This window comes from Eumetopias jubatus, unplaced genomic scaffold (assembly GCF_037043125.1).
Source record: "Eumetopias jubatus isolate StellerSeaLion01/CBP00866 unplaced genomic scaffold, mEumJub1_p1.0 scaffold_5, whole genome shotgun sequence".
Taxonomy (NCBI): Eukaryota; Metazoa; Chordata; class Mammalia; order Carnivora; family Otariidae; genus Eumetopias; species Eumetopias jubatus.
In genome coordinates, this window is record NW_028274811.1 from 2,015,506 (window position 1) to 2,024,918 (window position 9,413).

Below are 9,413 nucleotides of genomic sequence, written 5' to 3' on the forward strand. Positions count from 1 at the left end.
AATACACACCCCTCCCAGCCTCCAGTCCTTCTTGGTCGCTTCACCCAGTTTAATTTCCTCCATGGTACTTATCAGTTCCTGACGTTTTCCTGTTGCAGTTTTATTTAGTACGGTTGCCTCCCCTCCCTGGAATGGAGCTCAGAGGGAAACTTGTCCCTGTGGTTCACTGCTGTGTTCCCAGGGCTCAGAACCGCATCCACGTGTCAGTGACTTGAAACAACAAAAGTTTATTTCGTGATCACACCGCATAGCTGCCTTCATTGCCAGAGTTCCTCCCCATTCTTCCCAGTTAGAGCCTGGGCTAGCAGAGCCCCCATCCTGTGGACCTTCTTCATCATCCCAGCAGAGGGAAGGAGCGTTGAGGGGGGGTTGCATAGTGATCTCTGCTCCTAAAGGCTTCCTCATAGAGGTGACCCAGGTTCTTCTGCTCACGTTTTGTTGACCAGAGTGGACACGTGGTCATGCCTCACTTCATGGGGATGGCATGCAATCCCCACCATGTGCCTAGGAGAAGAACCAGAACTGCTTTAAGAGCTGATAATTCCAACACCTGGGTCATCATGAAGTCGGTGTGTTATTTGTCATTTCTCTTGAAAATTGATCACAATGGCCTGGTTCTTTGTATATTAAAGATCCACGAGTCCCAGTTGCTTGGCTAACGTGTCATTCAGTCCTCAAAGCCTTTGGGGTCAGATCCATGCATGTGCATGTTGGGGGTGAGGCCAGGAGTCCAAAGATTTTATTTATTTGTCAGAGAGAGAGAGAGCACGAGCAGGGGGAGTGGCTGGCAGAGGGAGAAGCAGGATCCCAGCTGAGGAAGGAGCCCGAAGCAGCACTGGATCCCAGGACCCTGGAATCATGACCTGAGCCGAAGGCAGACACTTAACAACTGAGCCCACCCAGGTGTCCCCTTTCATGTTCTTTAAACGTGTTGACGTTTTCTCTGTAGTGGCCTTGTACAAATGGGTTAACCTATAAATAATTTTTATATTTGCATATTTATATTTGCCATTGTGTCCGGTATCTTATTTAAATTAATTTTGTGTTGGTTCACGCCAGTGTGCACCAATGTCATTAATTTTGATATTTTCATAGGAAATACATGGTGTGTATTTAGATTTCATAAATTTACAGTTGAAAAAGTAGATCTGCATCCCCGAGTCGTTTCAAACATCTGGAAAAGTTTTTGCATAGGTACATCCATAGAGTGCACCCTTAGGATTCTGTTTACAATGACATTCTGGAAAAAGCAAAACTATGTGGACAGATAATAGATTGGTGGTTGATGGGGTGAGGGGTGGAGGAAATGTTTTGCTAAAAAGGAGAAGTATGAAGGACAGTTGTGGGGCTAGGGCACTGTTTTGCCTCCCAAGTGTCCCAAGCATGATGTTGGTCACATGGTCCTATGCATTTCATCAAAACTCACAGAACTGCACACCAAAAGTAGTGAATTACAATTTACTTCATGCAAATTAAAAAAAAATTAAAAGATTTCATGACTGAATAAGTTTAGGAAGTACTGAACCGAACAGCATTAAAAAAGTTTTCCAGGGGCATCTGGGTGGCTCAGGTCATGGTCCCAGGTCGGGGTTGGGCTCTCTGCTCAGCGGGGAATCTACTTCTGCCTCTTCCTCTGCCCCTCCCCCTTTCTCGTGCGCTCTTTCTCTCTCTCTGTCAAATAAATAAAATCTTGGGGCACCTGGGTGGCTCAGTCGTTAGGTGTCTGCCTTCGGCTCAGGTCATGATCCCAGGGTCCTGGGATCGAGACCTGCATCAGGCTCCCTGCTCAGTGGGAAGCCTGCTTCTCCCTCTCCCACTCCCCCTGCTTGTGTTCCCTCTCTCGCTGTGTCTCTCTCTGTCAAATAAATAAATACAATCTTTAAAAAAAAAAAATCTTAAAATTTTTTTCCAATAATGGAATTCAGTATGGATTGTTCAGTTAAACTTAAAATTAATGAAGGTGAACTAAAAATAAGCATTTGCTTTCCCATTCTTTTTGACCGCATTTCAAGGGCTGCTAGCTGCTGGGGGCTAGTGGGTATTGTATTAGATGGTGCAGTTCCAGAGAAGAGCTAGTATAGGAGAACTAATTCTTGCTTGTAAGTCTGGAAGGATTCACGTGTAAAATAACTGGGCCAGAGCCAGGCTTTTTTCTTTTCGTCTAGTTGTGGGTGGGAGTTGACTACATTTCAACGAAGACACAATTATTAATCTAGTCAAATTATCTTTCCTTCTTGTGCAATTTTGGTCTTTTATGTTTTGTCTGTGAGTGTATCCATTTTGTCTAGGTTTAAAAGTTATTAGCATTTTATGATTTATGAGTATCTGTCATCTTTACTAGTCTTTCCTATTATGTTTTTATCTGTAATTCTCTTCATTCTGTTTCCCTTTCTTGTTTCCTTGGATTTGGTCTGTTGTTCTTCTTCCAGTTTTTTTTTTTTTTGAGTTGAATGCTTATTTCATTTATTTTTAATATTTCTTGTTTCCCAATAAATGCCTAGAGAGATATAGATTTTCTTTCAAATACTGTTAGTTGCATCCACAAATTTTGACATCTCTCAGTTTTAAATATTTCTTAATTTGCTTTCTGCTAAGGGTTATTGAGTAATACATTATTTACTTTCTAAACTTTCGTAGTTCCTCCCCTCCCTCTCCTGTTCCTTTTTTTTTTTTAAAGATTTTATTTATTTGTCAGAGAGAGAGAGAGCACAAGCAGGGGAAGCAACAAGGGGAGAGGGAGAAGCAGGCTCCCCGCTGGGTGGGGCTCGATCCCAGGACCCTGAGATCATGACCTGAGCCGAAATCAAGAGTCTGACACCTTTTTTTTTTTTTTTAAATTATGTTCAGTTAAGTAGTAAGGCTCTTAATCGACTGAGCCACACAGGTGCCCCTCTACTATTATATTTTTGACACCTAATATTTCCACTTACCTTTAAAAATTGTTGTTGTTGTTCTTATTTCCGGTGTGGCTGTCCACTGCAGGCTGGTGCTGGCAAGTTGTGCTTTTCCCCTCTTCATTTCGTGGTCCTAGGGAATCCTCCTGAGGCCATGGGGGGATGGCAGCCAAGTGGTATGGGCTGGTCATATAAAATCTGATCCCAAGTCATTTATTTGGACTTTCTGGACCTGCTCAGGCCCATCTCCTATATCCCATCTCCATGTTATAATGGCAAGCTGCGAATTTCCTGATTTGGTGGAGAGGTAGCATCCAGCTCCTAACGCACAGTTTGATGTAGTTAATTCATAAAGCAGGTTACATTTTTATTAGATTTATCATTCACCAGTATTTCCTGTACACTTTGATTTCCTATCTCGAGGTCATTGTTCTTATTTAATTTTCATGTTGATGAGAATATCCTTGAATAATTTCTTCAGAAAGGATATCTTTATGGTGGACTTTCTGAGAAATATATTGGAAATGTGATTTTCTTTGGTGAGGATCTTGTTCTTTCTTTCTGGAAGGCTGTAGGATTTTCTTTTGATTACTGTATTTTTTTTAAAGATTTATTTATTTATTTTAGAGAGAGAGAGAGCGCGCAAGGGGGAGGCACAGAGGGAGAGAAAGAGAGAATCTCAAGCAGACTCCCCGCGGAGCACGGAGCCCGACATGGGGCTCAATCTCAGGACCCTGAGATCATGACCTGGGCCGAAATCAAGAGTGGGACACTTAACTGACTGAGCCACCCAGGCGCCCCAAAAATTAAATCTTTAAAAAATAAATAAATAGGGGCGCCTGGGTGGCTCAGTTGTTAAGCGTCTGCCTTCGGTTCAGGTCATGATCTCAGGGTCCTGGGATCCGGCCCCACATCGGGCTCCCTGCTCCGCAGGAAGCCTGCTTCTCCCTCTCCCACTCCCCCTGCTTGTGTTCCCTCTCTCGCTGTGTCTCTCTCTGTCAAATAAATAAATAAAATCTTAAAAAAAATAAATAAAATGAACTCTTCCTGGTACTTAGCTTGACATTTTCAGTTGGAAAATTAAATTTTTTTTTTCAGATAGGGGAAGTTTTCATGGGTTGTATCTTGCATTATTCCTTTTCTTTGCTTATTTCTTTCATTTTGGGGCTACTATTCACTGTTTGTTGTCCAAGTTGCTTTTCTTCTCATGAATGATTTCTTTATCTTTTATGGTGTTTGGGGAGTTCTTTATTTACATATTTATTTGACAAACACGTGAGGACCCCTTCTGTGCCTGAATATAAGCACTTGGGTTATATCAATGAGCGATACAAAGAACCCTACCTTCATGGAACTTATATTTTAGCATGAGGAGACATAATAAATAAAGAAGTAGATTTTTAAATATAAATGAAAGTGATAAATATTAAGGAAGAAAAAGACAAGTAGATGGGGCACCTGGGTGGCTCAGTCAGTTGGGCGTCTGACTCTTGGTTTTGGTTCAGGTCCTCTTGGGATCGTGGGGTCGAGCCCTTCATCAGGCTCCTTGCTCAGTGGGAAGTCTACTGGAGATTCTCCTTCTTCTCCTCCCTCTGCACCTCCCCTGACATGCTCGCTCACTCTCTCTCAAATAAATGAATAAATCTTAAAAAAAGAAATAAAAAATGTTAAGAAAAAAGAAAAAGACAAGTAGAGTAGGGTCAGAAGGATTGGGAGTGTTGAGATGGGAACCTTCTTTAATTTTAAGGAGATGTTCAGGGTAGGCTTCTTGGGAAGGTGAGATTTAAGAAAATAAGGCGAGGGAGTGACATTTTCAGGACCCGAAGGAGGAATGTTCTAGGCAGCAGCTATTACAAAGGTCCTCAGAAAGGAGTGTGCCCTACATGTTGGAGGAAGAGCAAGGAAGCTGGTGTGACTGGCCCAGAGTGGTTGTGGGGATTCTGACGGCTAACAGATCTAGACCCTGTAGGGTCTTTTTTTTTTTTTTTTTTTTAAGATTGTATTTATTTATTTGAGAGAGAAAGAATGAGACAGAGAGAGCATGAGATGGGGGAGGGTCAGAGGGAGAAGCAGACTCCCCACCGAGCAGGGAGTCCAATGGGGGACTCAATCCCGGGACTCCAGGATCATGACCTGAGCCGAAGGCAGTCACTTAACCAACTGAGCCATCCAGGCGCCCCTAGACCCTGTAGGGTCTTGCAGGCACAGTAAAGACTTTGGTTTTACTCTACCTACAATGGGAGGCCATTATAGGGTTTTGAGAAAGAAGAATGACTTGATTTGACTTAGGTTGTAAAGGCTCTTTCTTACTAAGCTGCTAGGAAGAGATCGTACAGGTGTAGAGTGTGTAGAAATAGATCGTAAAGGTAGAGGCGGGATCAGGGTGGTAGCAGTGGAGGTTGGTCCCTATAGACTATGGTGGTTGGTAGAGTTGCCGCCAGCTGAAATGAGAAATGCTCTGGGGGTAAAATCAAGAATTTGGTTCTGGATCTGTTACGTGTGAGATGTTTCACAACTCAGGTGGAGTGTTGAGTAAGCAGTTGTATATTTGAGTCTGGAGTCTAGGAGACAAATTTGGCTGGATCTATAAACCTGTGAGTTATGGGCATATGCATCGTACTGAAAGCTGTAATAATGGATAAGGTGACTGTATTGGTCAGGATAGGTTAGCGTTCTGCCTCGGTAACAAATAGCCCCCAAATCCCAGTGGCAGGACACACAGAAGCCTATTGCTCAATCATATGAAGCCTGACGCAGGTCTGGGCTCATTTCCAGGACATCTGTCTTTCATAGAGTGACTCAGCAATCAGGCGGCTTTGGTGTTTCGGTTCCACACGTCAACATGAGGATTCTTCCAAAGACCTGCAGCAGAAGAAAAGACAGCTGGAGAGTCATGTGGCAGGCTTTGCTGGGAAGTGACCTGTGTCTTCTGCTCACAGCTCATCGGCAAGAGTCAGTCACATATGGTCTTCCACTTGCCAGAAGGACTTGGGAGGAGCTCTGGATGAGCAGTCACCAAGGGAGCCAGGGTAGGTAGAGGGGAAAAGAAGGTCATGGAGAAGAGGAGTAGCCAGCAAGGTGCCAGAGAAGGAACCTTTAGGTAGGCAGAATGAGGACCAGGAGATAGTATGAAACTTCGGAGGAAAATGTTACAAGGAGAAAAGGGTGGCCAAGATGGGGCGGTGGGTGGTGACTGAGGACTGGCCATGGGATCTAGGTGGAAATGATCTGTAACCTTGAGAAGAGCCATCAGTCAGATCCATGTGCAAAAAGCCTGGCTGAAGTAAGCTAAAGAGAGATGGTGAATGGGGAAGAATGAGAGACAAGTATAGACCAGAAATGGGGGCAGATTCTGGCAGGGGAAGTAGGTGCAAGCCAAGGGTGTTTTCATTTGTTCTTCTTGGCTGGGAGAGATAACAACCTTTTTATATGCTGTTGAAGAAGATCTTGTAGAGTGAGAACTGATGATGTAGGAGAGAGGGGAGAGAGCTGTCGGAGCTGAACCTCGAGGAGGTGAGGAGGGACCACTCGGGATCTCCGGTAGCAGGTGGGTCTCCTGTAGCAGGTAGGAGGTAGAGAAGGCAGGGCAGATTCTGGGGGAGGGTGGAGGAAGTGTGAAATGGCCTTCTGCACACGGGGTAGCGGACAGAAGAGGGAAGCACAGTGTGGCCTGGGCAGGAATTGCTCCTCGAGGTTCACAGTCAGGGACAGAAGTGGGGCCCCTCAGGTCCATGTGGCTTGTGATTTTCCCAGCCCCCTTCTGCAGGTGAGTTGGATTTAACCAAGTTGCGGTTTCATCAAGAGAGTTCAAGGAAGCGAGGGGGCAGGAATTTGGAGTTGTGGGCAGGGGGTGGTAATAGGGATAATGTTAGCTCTTCTTTTTGACCTTTTGGATCATGAATTACGTTACCAGCAACATCCAATTTATTTTTTTTTACCACCTCTACTGAATTTTATTACCTGAATGTATGTTTGTGTATGTAACATATGGATGGGTGTGTATGAAATAAATAACCATAATAAAAATAAATACAAATAGAATATAAGTATAAAATAGAGAGATACATAAAAATGTATAGGTAAATGACAAAGTTAAAATTGTTTCTTTTAAAGATTTTATTTATTTGTTTGAGAGAGAATGAGAGATAGAGAGCACGAGAGGGAAGAAGGTCAGAGGGAGAAGCAGACACCCCGCTGAGCAGGGAGCCCGATGCGGGACTCGATCCCGGGACTCCAGGATCATGGCCTGAGCCGAAGGCAGTCGCTTAAGCAACTGAGCCACCCAGGCGCCCCAAAGTTAAAATTGTAATAAAAATTTAGAAGTAATTGTAATGAGAACTCTTTTTTTAAGGATTTTATTTATTTGAGAGAGTGAGCACGCATACGCCTGCGCGTGAGTTGGGGGAAGGGGCAGAAGGAGAGGGAGAAACAGATGTCTCCCCCACCTGCACTGAGCAGGGAGCCCACCACGGCAGGGCTCAATCCTCGAGATTGAGAATGACCTGAGCCAAAGGCAGATTCTTAACCAACTGAGCCACGCAGGTGCTCCCGTAATGAGAACTCTTAAGGAGAGTCAAGAAGATATTACCAAGAACCAATAAGAAAAAACAAAGATTTTTGGAATGTATCTATATCCACATCTATAACTCTATCTAATCTGTCTCTAAAATCTATACGTGTATCTATTCCATGTGTGTATGTCAATGTGTATCTATCCGTCCATATCCATCTATATTGGTACCTCTATCTCGTTCAAGGTTCTCATTACAATTGCTTCTCTCAATGCTATCTTTTCTTTCTTCTCTGAAGTCGGCCCCTCCAGGAGTCTCTGTCCCCCTCCCTCAAGCCACTGGGTCCTTTGCACCAATGTGGTCCTGGGCCAGTGGCAATGGAGTTTTTTGGAAATGCAGATTTTCAGGCTTTGCCCCAGACCTCCTGAACACAGAGCTCTGGGGTAGGGCCCAGGAATGTGCATATACCCTAGCTTCCCAGGGATTCTGTTGAGAACCTCTGCTTATATCTCCTGTGACCTTTGCTTTCCTATTCATGTCAGGGATGTGGGTCCCTCCAGACCCGCACTGGTCAGGATCTCAGGAGCTGGCATGAGGCATGGAAGAAGTCCTTCCTTCCTTCAGGGCTGGGGGAGGACAGGGGTGAGCAAGCTGGCCAGCAAGGATCTGGCTCCCTGTTTCTTGGGCTCTCCAAATATACATTTTGGGTCATATTGGCATCCAGTTGGTCCCACGCATGTTAATTACTGGTCTTACCTTCACGGTGGACCCTGTGGACTTTCTCAGGGCCCTTCCTGGGCCCAGATAAGGGAGGACACTGAGATCTCAGACCCAGAGAGAATAAAAAGCCAGCAAGTTTCTGAATGGATTTTAGGGACTCACCACAGAGGGAACATTAGTTTGAAAATCAAGATCTTTTTAACTTGGTTTGACTCTCAAGAGACAAATCCTGAAGGACTCTGTGTAAATGATTTTTTTTAAAGATTTTATCTATTTATCTGAGAGAGAGAGAATGTACGGGGGGGGGGAGGGGCAGAGGGAGAAGCAGACTCCCTGCTCAGCGGGAGTGGGACTCGATCCCAGGACCCTGAGATCATGACCTGAGCTGAAGACAGATGCTTAACTGCCTGAGCCACCCAGGCGTGCCTGCCTAAATGTTTTTCTGCATGAAGAACAGAGTGGGGAGGAATGGAGGTTGATGTAGGAACTGGGAGAGGTGTCTGCTGGCTGGAGGAACCCCCAGGGCTGGGCAGTGAATATGTTGAGAAGGGCCCTTGGCCCAGAGAGCAGGCTGGCCACAAGGTTGAAGGACTCCAGAGGCTGAGAAGGGGAGAGCAGTTGCGTGTCCCTGGATCTCTCTCTCTCTCTGGAGAACCTCGGGAGTCCTCAGCATTGACAAAAGCATGCAGAGTGCTTTCCCTTCCAGCAGGTGGCCGTGGCTGGGGTGGGCTGGATTTCAGTGGATGATGGTGGGCACAGGTGCAGGAGGATGCTGCGGACTGGGAGCAGGCATCCCTCTCTCGGAAGCCTGACTCCACCCGAGGAAAAGGGCGAGGACAGGGTAGGATGACTCTGCTCGAATTGCTGAGTGACCATAGACGGGGCTGAGTGTTCCTGGGAAGGACTAGATTATGCTTACAGAAATTGGAATCCGACATTAAAAGTGAGTGATGAAAAATAGAGTTGCATTTTGTGCACCTGCCTTTTGAGATTGAGAACGTGTACGTGTTCAGTTTATACTTGAATGTGAAAGTATCTTGCACAGTGCCGGGCATCTCGTCAGTGCCCCATGGGTGACAGTTCATGTCTTTCCAAATCTGCACATAGCCTAAGCATATGCACACACACCAAGTGTAATGGAGCAGAGAGGATGCCAAGGTGATGCTGTCTTATTATTTTTATTCAGAAGTTTGTCTGCCTTTTAACACATTGTTTGATCATAACATATCAACGACTTTTCTAATTTAGAGGTAATCCTCAGTATAATATAGTGACTGAATGCCACAGT